Source organism: Euwallacea similis, chromosome 27, assembly GCF_039881205.1.
Source record: "Euwallacea similis isolate ESF13 chromosome 27, ESF131.1, whole genome shotgun sequence".
Classification (NCBI taxonomy): Eukaryota; Metazoa; Arthropoda; class Insecta; order Coleoptera; family Curculionidae; genus Euwallacea; species Euwallacea similis.
This window is the reverse complement of record NC_089635.1, coordinates 2,018,962-2,033,148: the sequence shown is the minus strand read 5'-3', so window position 1 is coordinate 2,033,148 and position 14,187 is coordinate 2,018,962. Positions and strand designations below refer to the sequence as shown.

Genomic DNA, 14,187 nt, shown 5'->3' with positions numbered 1-14,187 from the left:
TAAATAAGAACTGGAAACTGAAATTTCCGCCCTAATGAGGCAATCACTCAAAAGACCGGCCTGGAATCTGCAATAAGACAAGGTGGAAATATCTCCGGGCTCATTTTCAACGCGTAAATAGAACGTATTAAGGTAAGAGCTTTTAATTACTTTATTCGATCATCATGCTTTATAAATATGTACCCCAAATCCGGTCCGCAGAAATGGTATTAAATCCTTAAAAACGCATATTTTATCCGGCTCAGTCGAAATTTGGCTCGCCACACAATCAATAGCTAAAGCTATGGACATTGGAAAATTTTTCAAACATAGCATTTTTATTTTTGGAACAAAAGGGATCTATTGATTAAATGTTAATTGGCCGATTGTGTAGCGGTCTTTGAGGGTGATTGGAGGAAATAAAGCGCTTGACTCTTCGCATTTTAAATTTTGATTAATGAAAGTGATGCGACTATGTCGAAGAAGTATTCGGCTCACGGGAAGCGCATAAGCAATGTCACCGCTCAGAAAATATGATCTAGATTTACTTTATATTAAGACACACCAATGTACATTGAGTAGTTTTCGCCGTAATTTCTAAGTACAATCAACTTAAACAAACTTTTTTGAATTTTACGCAAGTTCATATAGCATGCATCAGCAAACAGTGCGCTTAATTAAAAAATATTCATTTATTCATGATGAATTAATTGTATGTTGGAAGGCAATATAACGGAAAATAAATATTTGCCTTGAACACGTAAAAATTGGTCCAATAAGTTATAAAAAAGATAAAATAATTACCCCCATTTCGAGTGTTTTTAACACATTTAGAATTTTATTACTCTTTGTAGTCTATAGACATAAAATTCTTACGACTTGTGTACGCTGATATTAGTGACTTTTAAATATATATGGAGGATTTTAGCACAACTGGGAGGACGAAGCACCGATTATACGATTATATCACCGTCATAAATTTCCCGAAAACTTTGCTATTAATAGTAATAAATCTCTTATCCTTTGAGCGGACAGGCAAAATTGAGGCACACGTGGGCTCTAATCGCCTCAAACAAATCCTGGAGATTTTGTCTGGCAGATTTCGCCGGCACCTATATAAGGCAGGCAGCCAAGGCACACTCGCATTAATTCATAGCATGACATAAAAACCATAATGCCGAAGATTTATAAACAGCCAAGGGTGGGAGACAAATATTTGGCACTTTCCATTTACAGCACACGGCCATGTTTCCGCATAATCCGCCGACATTCTCGTGTTTATGCATGCTGCCACCATCTTCTATATCAGGAGGGTGGACAAGTATCATATAAATAAGGCTTACAAATTGATTAAGCATCCCCCGGAGGAAAACACACCCCTGCCTGCTCACTGATGCATCTTGTCTCGCCGATCTCTCCCCCGAATGCCTAACGGAATGAATAAACGGGAATTTCTCTGTCTGCGTTCTCTTATCTCATCCGCTAATAAAATTGCGTTTTTAGTGGTTTTCTTTTAATTTGGTTTCCTTGTTTCCTCTTCTTTTCTTGATTTTATAGGCTCATCTTTAACGATAGCGTATCTTGTATTATTATGCTGTCTAGAGATGATATCATAAAAATTCCAGCTTATTAAACTGAGTGAAATTCTTTTCATTAGGAATGTTCCATTTCAAGACATCCATACATGTGATAAAAACTAAGAAAATTCAGCTAATATTCACATTCTCGTTTGAGTTCGAGTTTATGTCTGAGCTGAATTAAATTCGTGGTAGAGCTTCATTCGTTCAGGATATTTTTGTCCCTGAGAGCACAGCTTGGGGCCACGCTACACCAATGGTTTTTCTATTGTTCGCGCGACATTTTTTAGTCAGGAAGACAACTACTAAATGTCTTTTCATGAGAGAACAGTCACGTAGCTTGCAAATTTATCTTGAGAAGAAAAATGTTTAAAACCGTAAAGTTTTACAATTTTTTATCTGAAAGAGTTAGTCTAGGGCTATGCTATGCTATATATCGGTTTTCTATTGTTTCCGAGATATTTTATAATCATTAAAATAACTACTAAGCGTTCTTTGATGAGAGGACGGTGGTTTAACTTGCAAATTTATACTGAAAAAATTCCTCAAATATTTCAAGTTTTACAATGATTTTACTTCTCAAAAAGTTAGTCTGCGGCTACGTTTCGCCCATGATTTTTGTATTAAGTCCGAGATATTTTCTAGTCATCAAGGAAACTATTAAGTGTCTCTTAATGAAGGACGTAGCTTGCAAATTTATACCGAATAAAATTCCTCAAAAAATAAAAGTTTTGCTACTATTATATTTTGTGTCTGACAGAGTTAGACTGAGGCTATATTATACCAGTGATTTTTCTATTGTTGCTTCAACGATATTGTCGATTCCATTTCTATGGAACCAGAAGGTTGATCCTCAAGATATCAAAAACCCTGTATTTTTTTATAATTTACGTATTAAAATCTGGGATGTTTCAGCATGGTATATCTACGTCTTTATTGGTCTAAACCTATATACAGTCACATTCAAAAGTCTTGCACCCCCATATTAATTACACACATAAATTGAACATATTCCTAACAGTATTGTTGATAAAGAAAGCACTTCGTTTACAACTATAGGCAGTAAAGATAAATTGAAAACAACATGTCACTAGGAGTTTAAAAGGTTTTACAAAACTTTGCTAAAACCAATGTTGGTAGGGAGTACAAGACTTTTGAGTGAGTATATGTATAAAATAGAGCCTAATGCCATTTCAATAGCGAAAATTAACATTTCATTGCCATATACGTGCTCATAACTTTTAAATATTGTTCGTAGCAATTAATTTCAATAATAATTTATATTTGCTCGGATATAACCGGAAATTAGGTTACGTTTCCGTTTTAATCGAATAAAATAGAACTTAAATGAAAATTGTACATGTCCGCGAACCAAACATATTATTTTTACTCTTTTCGTCTAGAGATTTTCTTTTGTGGGGAGTGAGCTCAATAGTGTAACAGGGAACGTCAAATTTCAGCAAATCCAGATATCACGTATCCAAAGAAACTGGGTAACCCCTACGGCTTGTTCTCCATTACGTCCCGTCTCGATCCCGCTGGAGACTTCTTATCAACGAGTTAAGAGTTATCCTGCAAAGCTATCTGCAAGTTCCGGAGGACTTTCCACCAACTTTTCCTAACTGGGCTGATGATAATATTTTCGCGTGTCCAACTAAATAATGCGAATTTATATACCTCGCAAAACAAATGCTTACTCCACAAATCAGAATAACTGTGTTGGTACGTGGATCGTAAATTTCAAAACTGTCTAAATCGGAAAACCATTTGTATAAATTATTTAACAAATCACCTACGTTTTACAGTCAAACAGAAGGAGTGATAATTTTTTACCCCGAAACATGCAGAGAATTTTATGGATACGGGATGCATTTCAAAAGTGTAACATTGTTTTAAATATTTTAACATCGCAGATCGGGCGAGATTTTATTGCTGGAGAGGCGCAGAGTAAAATGTTAAATATTTGAACGGTTGCAATTTATAGGTGTAATAATGCACTTTAACATGTACGTACACACAGCGATGCATGCACGTTCTCCTTAAATTATTGTCTACGGCCGAACATCAATCTGTCGCTGATATTTGGAAATTTACTACCAACAGAAAATACCTTTTTGTCGAGCGTAAATTCAGGCTTTTAAAGCGCACATGCGCGCAGATTTAAGCATTTTAAAAATATGTTCTGTACGTTTGAGGCGGATTCTTACGTTCTTTTTTTAATTTCTGGGAACAATGACCCACAGCCCAGTAGGAGGAAATTGCATGCTGTTCTAAGTTTCAGCTAACCGAGAATAACATTCCCGCGCAAAAAATAGTAGAAAAATGAAAATAAACGGTAAAGGAAAATGTATTAGAGGTGAATATTTAAATTTAACTTTTGCGAAGTTTTATTCCAGAAAGTTGCTTTAAGGTAAGAGATTAGTGTCTGATCATTGTATTTACTCAAACCTGTTTTTCTTAAATTAAACTTCTTATCTTTAATTAGTGTTTAGCTTCTGTTTATGCGTTCTAGGTTGGCCCCTCGTTCAAGCATAGCTAACCAAGTGTTATCCGTGTTTAGCTGCACATACATTTTTATTAAGAAAAATATATGCGCTTTCTTTGATTTTACGCTTTTTTGATCGTTGTTTCTTGATAACCAAGCACCGTTCCAGCCAACACCGCGACCAACGTGGTTTTGATGTTTTTTAGTTCAGGTGTGTTCAGTTCGCTGCTGTGTGCGACGCCACTCTAAAAAATGAAAAAAAAAAACAAATTTGAAAGCAAACTTAAATGGTTAAAATATTCGCAAATGATAATAAATTGTTTCCGCTCACCTGACCCAATATACGCTCTGTTCCATTTGTATATAAACTCTGGATTTGCCGGCAATATATTATCCCCAAAATAAAAACGAAGGAGATTAAAATAATAGAGACGGGTATTCTGGTCCCATCTGCATTCAACCCTCATTATTTAAAATTCAAATGTAATCCCCTCATCCTCCTCCGATGCTTCCTGGAAATATACTGGCCGGGCGTCACGAGAGGATAGTATTAAACCACTAATTAGTACTTGACAAGCACGGATTTATTGGTAACAGGTTTAACATTGTCCTCGGAACGCCGCAAAGTTTTGGGAGATATATTAGCAATTAAAGCTACCGCCATCGTTTCCGTCTTTCCGCTTACAAATAGTGTTATTATCTTCAGCATCAATTCAATTTGTCATAATCTCCTTTAAAATAACACCCTCAGAGATATTAAGGTGTTTCTTCCATATCTTCTACAATTGATTTGCTAAGCTGACGAGTGCAATAGAGGCAAATACAAATAAGAAGAGATATTGTGACGGAATTCTGTGGCTGTGCCCCTTTGGAACGTGAAAATTCCTATTCAAACACAAATTTTACCTGAGCAGCTGGAGATGTTAAATTCCTTGAAATGTTCAAGAAAGCCCTAAAATGTTCGGCGTATATTCGCAAGAAGAAAATAATTTTTTGCGTTAATTGCTTTCCCAGAAATTGTTGGACATGTAATATCGGTTGAATTAAGAACGTAGCTATTTTCGATTTCTCCACACATACCCGGACAAAATATATTAACGTTCATTAGAAGTCATAAATGGACAACTCGGCTTTCTTTCGCGCCTTATAACTTTAGCCGTTTAAGAGATTCAATTACTCTGGCGTGCAGACTTGGGTGGAATACAGCAAAACTGTATTCGAATAGTGAATACACAACTGAAATTTCTATTCGGAAATCCTGATATTCGAATTCCTTCCTGAATTTTTATTCGCGTAGCTCTACGCCATTCTTCACTTTCTCGTTCTAGTTGATCTTACATAATCAATATCGTTAATTTTTTAGTGTATTACTGACGCTCTGATATTGGTATTGAATTAAATACACAACTAAGTTAACAATAAACAATGTTCATCTATTAATCATGATAAACATCTTCCTATTCAAACCGAAATCTACTAGAAATATAAATCATCATTCCATTCCAACTATTATTTCTGACTCCACTATTCGAGTTTGTTTGAATACGATTCAACAACTAGCCTCTACTGAGAATACGAGTTTGGCTTCAAAAAACCTTTCCTATTCTATGCTTTGGTAATGCCATTAACTAATTTCTAAAGAGTGAAATGAAGCTTTTCAATTTTTGTCATAGTTGGGTTGGAATGATTTTGCCTTCCATCATGCTAAACAAAAAGTAATTACTACTGTACTGCTGCCAGTGTCAAAGTCGAATTTCATGTGAAATGGAATAGATCCAGATCTAGATAGTGGACATGATAAAACTCTATTTCAAATTAAGTAAAAACGCAACTGCAATAGTGGCAGCCTATATCCTGTGAAGAAAATAATAGAGTACAATGTGTAATTAACTAATTATTATAAATTGTAAATAATTGACTATTTGCAAATCATCTATAATTCTTCCAACTTTCCTGATGAAATAAACCACATGAAACATAGTTTAGGTATATAACCATATACCTATATACATGGTACCTACGTACATAGTCTTTCATGTGGTTGATGTCGTTATGGAAATTGTGCATACGATGCCACTGCTGCAGTTGCATTTCCGTTTCTCTGCTATGAGAAAAATTTAATAAGCTTCATTTTGCACTTTAGAAGCGATATAATGATGTCGACAAGTAGATCGTTGAAAGGCACTTTTCGAAAATACAAAAATTTAACATGGCGCCCACAAGAATTCACTAACCCACCACACGGAACTCGGAAACTAATGAAGATAGAATTAGTTTCGATACGTCATCGCATTCTACGTAAAAGAGTGCTCTAATAAGGCTTTAACTCCAAAATAACTTTCGGCTTTGTTTAGAAACTCCCGAGCAAAGTTAAAAGTGCAGTGTTTTACTTTTTTCCATTTTTCTGGAAAACGTAAAACCTAAAGCAATTTTTAAGCCAGGTCCGAGCTTCTTATAAAATTTCTTAAAACTTTCCTAATTTAACTGACTCTGTATCTTTTACGGCAACCATGCTGTCTACACAAGTAAAATCAATTTAGGCCACACTGTAGACAGAGTTTGTCAAAGTACAGGAACGTGCAAAAATCTATCAAACAAATTTACGGAAAAAAATTAAACTTTGTATCTCACCAGATGGATAGATTTCCCGGCACAACCTACTTAAAATGCAATTTGCAACGTTGTCGGATTTACGAACTTTCGCATTGCGCATGTCAACTTGTTTTTTTTTTCATTCATATTTTTATGCCCTCAGGTGTACTGAAAAGTACGCAGAGCAGAAAATGATGTAAATTCGATTTTTACATAGATCGTTCCATCTCGAGATATGGGCATGAGCATTTATCACGTAAAGAAATATGCCGTTTTCTGATCCTCACGATTTCCTGTCCACTTTCGCTAGGACCCATCAATGGCATAGCACATTGTAAATGGTGGTTTCAGGAAATAAATGATGGGGCGTGGCTAAAGATAGCAACGATTAACTCAAAAAAAATTAAACGAATAATCAAATGATGTTATCCATTTTGATTAATCAAAAATATTCGATTAATTTGGTTTTTTGGGAATTGATTATTTTTAGTTATATTCATGGCACGTATTACGTGCACCGTGACCCGAGTTTAGTTTGTAATTAGTGTTACTCCTAGTTCTCTGTGTGTATTGTGAATGTGTGTTGTGTGACAATAATTATATATACACGTGTATATACCACAAGCATCAAAATTTAATCCACAATAACTGAACTCGTTTAATTTGCTCTTTTAAATTGTATCCGCCTCTAGTCGTATGTGTTACAGCGAATTCCATTGGGAACAATGGAAGTAAAACTTTTATCAAAGCATGATAAAATACTTGCTGCCTTCTGTGCGTGAGCTTTAAAATCCATACGGTCTATGAATAATTCGAAAAGATCTTGAAAATTCAGCTTTAAGAGCGGCTCTGTTTATTGATTAAAACGATTATTTTGCAAGGATTATTGCACTTGAGAACAAGAAGTCTTGGTATCCCGTTTTAAAATGTGTTAAATTCTCCTTAACAATGATCTCTAAAGTTATAGAGGTTAACGGCCACGTAAAAGGTTGTATAATAAAACTTTTATAAAACAGATGGTTTAGTCTAAAGGAGTCGAAAACGCGTTTAGGATTACTCTGAGGAGTATTCACTAGAATAAACGAGCTTGAAGTGTAAATAACATAAATGAAAGAAGTTTTAAAGTCTGTATAAATTTATTTACCACTTTAAAACTGCTATAAAACTTAATTGAAAGCTAATACACTTAAAATTGTTGCTTGGGTAACACCACCACAGTATTGAACTGAACGGCTTTCCTCGATGACACCTTGAGGATGCCTGGTTCGCACTGATGGTCCTCCACATTCTTAAAATTCGAACGAATGAAGATTAGGCTGATTCTTTGATTACCATACTTCAGCCAGTAAGTCCTTGGCATCAGCAGCTGAAACTTTGAATGACCTACATTATGCCAGTGCTGTCGATTATTTCCGTAAGGCTTGATGCACTGGGTAATAAATAACAAAGTCCTCCTTGTCGTCTGTAATACTTCTCCAAGAGAGAGTAGTACAACACTTGAAGTTAAAACTTGTGAAGATAAGGGAAGTTGGTGTTACCTCCAGGCCCCGGAGGCGGTCTTGGAGTTTCGTCAATAAAAGGTGCTTGATAACAATCGGAGGCAAGCAGGAAGAAAGATGGCGGCAAATTTAATTGCTAATATATCTCTGGAAAGTTTTGCGGCGCTGGCGCTGCCTCGAAGACAACTTAACAAAATGCTACAGATTTTTTCTCCTTCGTGTCAGGACCGTTAAAAGTTCAGTTATTGCAGGTGATTTACGGGAACAGTTAGTTTTAGTATTCTCGGGCGGGAAGCTATGGAATTGCTTACGAGGCAGCGAATTTTCAAGCAATTTATCTTTAAGAGTGAAAGTAATTATACACCATAGTACTTCCACCTATAATGCACCTCGATAGCATGCTCCCGCACAGCCTTCTTATCAACAATTATTTTTTAGCATTTATTAGAAGCTCCTTCCCCGGGGGGCATTGCCTCGCCGAACCTAAATAATGCAAATCTAATTATCTGTAATTGCACAATTACATATTGCGTCAAACATGACAACAATCCAACAAATTAATTGATATTAGTGTACAGAAAATTACAATTAAAATTTCGTTAATTATAGATTTGAATGTTGATGTATAATTGTAAATATACCTTGCTTTGTGTGTACACACTGAAAATTGAAGAGAGTTTTAGGTCAAGCAGAAACATTTTTGGAACTATAGAAATTGCATATATTTTCCAGGTCGTTAAAAGGACCACACCTCTCTTTCAGAGATTATTTAGGGTAGAGAACATGAAGACGAAAGTTTCGCGAAATCCTCGGCGTAGATGTTTATTTTAGGTAACTTAGGTAAGGTTAGCTCGAACAGGGGAGCTTCGTCAAAATTCAAACAAAATCTAAATTAAACAGTCTTTCGCAAGACTTAATAGGCTTTGGGTTATTATATGAAAATCCTTATTTTTCCGAAGCAAGGGCATGGAGTAATCCCTTAAACACGAAGTGAGAAGGTCAGATATCGAACAGCAACGCTGGCGCAATCTCGCTTTGATGATTAAATAAACAAGGATAACGCCACACGTAACGATAACTGCAACCAAAGTTTGAATGGCCTATTCGAAAGCGCCTTGTACAACTTAATATTAAATTGATGCAGATTTATTAACACTAAATTAACCAGGAAAACTTGAATTGAAATTTATGCGTTTTAGTTGCCATTTGCCCAAACTCCTAGGATTAAATCCGACGAAAAACGAATTCTAAATTAATTTTTTCCCGAAGCATCTGCAACCTCATGATTCTCTTCATTAGCGTTGCAATGAAGGGGGCCGAAATGTAAGCTTGGCTAAATTTAATAACAACTTTGGGAATTATTAATTTCTGCCCACCATTCCAATCTTTATGAAAATAGCTATTTAAGGAAATGCTCGAACATGGAAGAAATTGAATAATCTCATGTTGAAGGTATATCATTAAAGCAACCGAATTCAAAGCTTCATATCCAAAGGGCTACTAAAAGCATTTTGCATAAAATAGACGGGCTTAGCGGAGAGCTACTTATTTTCGTTTGCATACTATGGAATATCCTGAATGCTTTCGCAAATCCTTTAACCAAAGTAATTTAAATAATCCCATAATAAAACTGGAATATGATGGCTTTCATATTTTGTTTCAAGTTACCATTTTTTCCTGGATACACTTAGGGAAGCCTTTATATGTGATATATAGACTAATTGAATATAGTTATGACTTTTTAACAATTACAAATTAGTCGCAGATACCGACGTTTTTCTTCTGTTTGTGTTAACTGCCTAACTTTTTATTATTATTATTTATTTTTATATTCTTTATTCCTCTAACTTGTTAGAAAACTTTTAAAAATTATGCATAGATGATGATTTTCTAGGTATAATTAACTCAAATTTCCTGTGGTTGGCTTGTCAGGCACAGATTACAGGGTGTTGTTTGAAATTCGCCGCTCGTCATCACAACTTCGAAAACTGCACAGCAGATAGCCAGATATCAACGTTTCAGTTATGCCTATCCATTTATGATTGTGGCACGATAACGTTTTGTTTAATCCAGGTTGTACCTCATGTCAAGTCTGGTTAGTTCAGGTTCATCAATATCGCTTTTAAACAGTTTCAGTTTCAGTTCAGTTTGAAAACATTCCAGATCAATGAACTTTCGTGTTGCTTTAAAATATCATGAGACATATTACTCAATTGCTACAAAAATTTCTATGAAATGTCTAATACATCAAAAGCCGGGCGATTGTCCTCTTAATTGAACAATCTATGCAGGTGTCATCTATTGCTGCACACCACACGATTAGATGAGGTCAGTTATAATAAACAAAATGAGGAATTCAACGAAAGATAGTCAGAAAAACTACTAAATCTTAACACCTTAAAAATCGGTTCTGTTCAAGAGAATAAACGGGAATTGAAGACTGTAAAACTCTTATTAAGTGATTGAAACGATTAGAAAAAGTGCTATGTATCACATATGATTAACACGACGCACGTGAGGTTAAAGAAGAAGCATAGATTAGATTAAGGAAAATACATTGAGAAGTATTAGATAAAGGTCAAATCTGCAAAAAGGGGAGCTTTTGAGGAAAAATAAAAAATCATCCTAAAAGAATAAAAATTGATTTTGTACAAAATTAAGGGTGTTGAAAAAAAGGATCAGTATTGAACAAAAGTTAACAGAAAAGGGAATACCATAAAACATCGTAATCTCATCCTGGGGCAGGGAGGGTGAGAGAGGAACTTGAAAAGAGAAATCCGAGAAACAAAATTGAACAAGACTGGTTTGAAAAGAAAAAAAATGTTTGCCGGAAAGCTGTCAATACTTTCCGAATATTATTGTTCCTTTTCATGTTTTGAACATATTCATATGAAGAACAAAGCAATAATTAAACCAAGTTACTTAACTAAATTAAAGTATTCTTACCACTTCCGCCTATTAGACTAATGCGAATTGTAAAATTCATAAACACATAATAAAAATAAACTCTAAGTCCCATTCTAATTGACGATATTTTGATAAAAGTTGCTATTAAATTAACATGTCGGTTTCTGTATAAAATAAAATTTGTTTAGCTTAGGTTAAATATATGCATGTGCATGATTAGAGAGAGACTAGGGCAAGCGTTCAGGTAAATGAAACCGCATATCAGATTGAAAAATGAGAAATTCTATAATTTAGGTAATGGAAAATGTAATAATCAAAATGAAAAGCTCTTCAAAAAAAAATTTGCACTAAAACCACACACCAAAAGTTTGGCAGCCGAACAATGGATTGGAAACATGGCCTTAATGTCAGTTGAAAACCAATGTTTGCGGAAATCGAAATCTAAATTAAAGATGAGATTTTTGTACAATTTCACGGATAATACTACTAAAATTGTAAATACACACATAAAGCACCGCAACTTCCAAATATCTCAATTAACACCCATGCATTTAAGTTTAGAGCAAGCATTCAATTAAACGACACGCAAAATTGGATTTTAAATTATGAAACTTTATTGGAAAACTTTATGAGAAAACAATTGTATTGGAGAAGTACATTTGAATTGAATTGCAGATTGTATTAAGTTAAAAAAACGAAATCAGAAACGTTTAAATTTGAAACCCCTTTTTCTGGGAGCTTCATGATTCATACATTTTGAAGTGAGAAGTGAGAAGCTACAAATTATTAATGTAATTTAAGTTTCAAAGGGAAGAGTTAAGTGTGTACTTTAAAAGGATTATATTGTACCCCTGAAGGATTTTCCTCGAGAAAAAAGAAGATCAGAAAGCGTTCCATTCCATTGTAATTATACGCTCTTGCAGTGCTCTTAAACTTCCGCCAACTAACATCATTTAACGGCACTTCTGGAGCCCTAAAATCTACATAAAGCGAAGAGATTATTTACCTGAGACTTTAAAATGTTTACATAGCCACTTTTTCCAAACGGCAGTGAAAGTTCAAGTGCATCACGACACATAACCACGCTGAAAATAGCCGCGATGTTTTCCAGGCGCGCCGATCCAGAGTCCGTTATGGAACGATTCCAAATCGCGAATGACAGACAGAGCGAGCGGGAGTTGGGAGAAGGAGGAATAAGCAACCGGCACGAGAAGGACCGAAGTCGCGGCAGTAGTGAAGTTTCATCGGAAAACGCCAGCAGCAGAAGAACCAATGCACTTACCCCCGGAAAGCAAACTTTACAGCCAGCAGACGTCACAAGGATAGAGGAGGGCGCGCGCCCTCACGCATCTGTCTACTGATTAATTACAGCTAGAACGAGCAGACCCGTACGCGGCGAACCTCAATTACACCATTCCTGCAATTCCTCTCGAGACCCGTCTCATTCCTCATTATTGTATTAGTCAAGATCGGCCTCTTGTTTTCCCATAGGACACTTACTCGCCAGCCCTACTGACCCTCTTACCAAACATAACATTAATAAACGCCAACATTTAACAACTCCGTAGTAACATCAGTTTATAGCGAAATTTATAATACTCATTTCTCTTCCCAACTCGGACATTAAAATAGTGCTTCTAGTAGTTGAGTTAAGTACATTCACTCATAAGAATCATCACTGATAACTTTGTTAAGTAACTATCTCAAACCTCAACGATCAACAACTTTGAGGTAGTTCGGCTTGGTTGCGGGGCCCTCTGACGGTTGGTTATCACTATAGATGTCGACGAAATGAGTCGTATGTACGAAGGAAGAAATTGGGTGCCTTAAACATATTTATCTAAGGAAAAAGAAACTTCATTACCCTGAGATAAAAAGGCTTGAGAACAAATAACTGTCGTGCTTCTCGCTAATGGGTCAGTTCTTGGAATAAAATATCCTTGAGAGAAATATATTATCTTGTCCTAAAATTTATTTCCAGGCAAGCCTTTCCTTTTGGTTACAAAGTCGCAAAAAACTTAATTCAGAATGTGTATCCTTTGTGAGGACAGAAAATGTGCTACTGTCACTCGTATCATGTCTTGTGGCTGCTTAGTGTGTGTCCAAGATGAAGGTGGTCAGCGTGAGGATCTCGTAAACTGTACATACAAAACTGGGAAAAATGGAAGAAAAACTGCACATTCAAGGGAGTAATTTCACGATGCAAACAGGTCTGCGAAATTATTTTTTGTTTTTCAGTTATTTCGGAAAACACGAAATTTTCGAATTTCTTTTTTGTTTTTTGGCGTCTTGTGGCGAGAGACAGATACAAACTAAATCAATTTTTCCATTGCAGTTATCTAAATGCTTCAACATGGCAACTTCTTGTTTAGTATTTATCAATTTGACTTTTAATTTCATTTTGTTAACCACAGTTTAGTTTCGTTTGGTTGATGCATTTTGACGTTTATTTGGAAAATTTCCTAGAGATCTTTCCTTCTCGTAAAGTTTTCGGGTTCGGAAAGTTTCCAAGCTGCAAAGTTTCCGCGTGCTCGTCTGTATTTTTTATTGAAATATTCTATGTTTTCCCATTTTCAGCAGTGGTATTTTAGTTTTGCAACTAAATTTGCCAGTAGAAAACCCTTGGTATATTAGCTAGTGTAATCGATAACAGCTGGTAACAATTTGGGGTATTTATAAATTTTGACAAGAATGTGTTATTTAGGGACATATTTAATGCTTCTTAAAAAAATAACTCAAAGGTAGTTCACTTTAGCTTTTGAATCCTCTAAAGCTGCGTACCTTCAAATATCAAATTACTCATTTTGATGAACACTATAACCCATGAAACACAGGTTGTAGTATCTCTTCTAGTTTCCGAGATACTAGATGATTTTGATATCCAATTTCATAACTGTCAGAGCGCCTCAAAAAGAGGTTACTGAAAATCAAGCACTTCTAGTAAATATAGAATCCAAAACAATTGATATGATTTTTTGTGAAAATTGCCAAAAGGGGTTGAAACTACTTTTAGTAAACGTTTAATTTGTAATGGTCCGTATTTCGAGAATTCCTAAACCAACTCCCTTCGAAAAGCGCATTAAATTAGTCGTTTTATCGGCCTGAAGGGTTACAATATCACCCCTATTTTCCGGAATACAGTATTAGC

At 35.4% G+C, this 14,187-nt stretch overlaps 1 protein-coding gene across 1 annotated transcript in view; it reads right to left on the bottom strand.

Annotated features, from left to right (window-relative positions):
• The window catches only part of LOC136417334 (insulin-like growth factor-binding protein complex acid labile subunit), a 50,148-nt gene extending 37,523 nt beyond the window's left edge, over window positions 1–12,625 (bottom strand). The window contains exon 1 of the mRNA XM_066403001.1: window positions 12,046–12,625. The gene's annotated coding sequence lies outside the window, so the exon portion shown is untranslated. The remainder of the gene's footprint in view (window positions 1–12,045) is intronic.
• Between the last annotated feature and the right edge of the window lie 1,562 nt (window positions 12,626–14,187).